A 2,500-nucleotide genomic window follows, 5' to 3' on the forward strand; every position below is an offset into this window, starting at 1 on the left:
AAGGAACACAACCACAGAACCTTCAGTCAGACATACACCGGAAGGAACACAACCACAGAACCTTCAGTCAGACAGACACTGGAAGGAACACAACCACAGAACCTTCAGTCAGACAGACACCGGAAGGAACACAACCACAGAACCTTCAGTCAGACAGACACTGGAAGGAACACAACCACAGAACCTTCAGTCAGAGACACTGGAAGGAACACAACCACAGAACCTTCAGTCAGACAGACACTGGAAGGAACACAACCACAGAACCTTCAGTCAGACATACACCGGAAGGAACACAACCACAGAACCTTCAGTCAGACAGACACTGGAAGGAACACAACCACAGTACCATCAGTCAGACAGACACTGGAAGGAACACAACCACAGAATCGCCAGTCAGACAGACACTGGAAGGAACACAACCACAGAATCGCCAGTCAGACAGACACTGGAAGGAACACAACCACAGAACCATCAGCCAGACAGACACCGGAAGGAACACAACCACAGAACCATCAGTCAGACAGACACCGGAAGGAACACAACCACAGAACCTTCAGTCAGACAGACACTGGAAGGAACACAACCACAGAACCTTCAGTCAGACAGACACTGGAAGGAACACAACCACAGAACCTTCAGTCAGACAGACACTGGAAGGAACACAACCACAGAACCTTCAGTCAGGCAGACACAGGAAGGAACACAACCACAGAACCTTCAGTCAGACAGACACTGGAAGGAACACAACCACAGAACCTTCAGTCAGAGACACTGGAAGGAACACAACCACAGAACCTTCAGTCAGACAGACACTGGAAGGAACACAACCACAGAACCTTCAGTCAGACAGACACTGGAAGGAACACAACCACAGAACCTTCAGTCAGACAGACACTGGAAGGAACACAACCACAGAACCTTCAGTCAGACAGACACAGGAAGGAACACAACCACAGAACCTTCAGTCAGACAGACACTGGAAGGAACACAACCACAGAACCTTCAGTCAGAGACACTGGAAGGAACACAACCACAGAACCTTCAGTCAGACAGACACTGGAAGGAACACAACCACAGAACCTTCAGTCAGGCAGACACAGGAAGGAACACAACCACAGAACCTTCAGTCAGACAGACACTGGAAGGAACACAACCACAGAACCTTCAGTCAGACAGACACTGGAAGGAACACAACCACAGAACCTTCAGTCAGACAGACACAGGAAGGAACACAACCACAGAACCTTCAGTCAGACAGACACTGGAAGGAACACAACCACAGAACCTTCAGTCAGACAGACACTGGAAGGAACACAACCACAGAACCTTCAGTCAGACAGACACCGGAAGGAACACAACCACAGAACCTTCAGTCAGACAGACACCGGAAGGAACACAACCACAGAACCTTCAGTCAGACAGACACTGGAAGGAACACAACCACAGAACCTTCAGTCAGAGACACTGGAAGGAACACAACCACAGAACCTTCAGTCAGACAGACACTGGAAGGAACACAACCACAGAACCTTCAGTCAGACAGACACTGGAAGGAACACAACCACAGAACCTTCAGTCAGACAGACACTGGAAGGAACACAACCACAGAACCTTCAGTCAGACAGACACTGGAAGGAACACAACCACAGAACCTTCAGTCAGAGACACTGGAAGGAACACAACCACAGAACCTTCAGTCAGACAGACACTGGAAGGAACACAACCACAGAACCTTCAGTCAGACAGACACTGGAAGGAACACAACCACAGAACCTTCAGTCAGAGACACTGGAAGGAACACAACCACAGAACCTTCAGTCAGACAGACACTGGAAGGAACAAAACCACAGAACCTTCAGTCAGACAGACACTGGAAGGAACACAACCACAGAACCTTCAGTCAGACAGACACTGGAAGGAACACAACCACAGAACCTTCAGTCAGAGACACTGGAAGGAACACAACCACAGAACCTTCAGTCAGACAGACACTGGAAGGAACACAACCACAGAATCCTCAGTCAGACAGACACTGGAAGGAACAGAACCACAGAACCTTCAGTCAGACAGACACTGGAAGGAACACAACCACAGAACCTTCAGTCAGACAGACACTGGAAGGAACAAAACCACAGAACCTTCAGTCAGACAGACACTGGAAGGAACACAACCACAGAACCTTCAGTCAGACAGACACTGGAAGGAACACAACCACAGAACCTTCAGTCAGAGACACTGGAAGGAACACAACCACAGAACCTTCAGTCAGACAGACACTGGAAGGAACAAAACCACAGAACCTTCAGTCAGACAGACACTGGAAGGAACACAACCACAGAACCTTCAGTCAGACAGACACTGGAAGGAACAAAACCACAGAACCTTCAGTCAGACAGACACTGGAAGGAACACAACAATAGAACCTTCAGTCGGACAGACACGGGAAGGAACACAACCACAGAATCTTCAGTCAGAGACACTGGAAGGAACAGAACAATAG

At 48.9% G+C, this 2,500-nt stretch overlaps 1 protein-coding gene across 1 annotated transcript in view; it reads right to left on the reverse strand.

The window, feature by feature from the left end:
* Positions 1–2,500, reverse strand: part of LOC139584256 (transmembrane and coiled-coil domain protein 3-like) — a 50,009-nt gene that overhangs the window by 6,523 nt on the left and 40,986 nt on the right. The gene's annotated exons all lie outside the window — the stretch shown is intronic.

This window comes from Salvelinus alpinus, chromosome 9 (assembly GCF_045679555.1).
Source record: "Salvelinus alpinus chromosome 9, SLU_Salpinus.1, whole genome shotgun sequence".
NCBI lineage: Eukaryota > Metazoa > Chordata > Actinopteri > Salmoniformes > Salmonidae > Salvelinus > Salvelinus alpinus.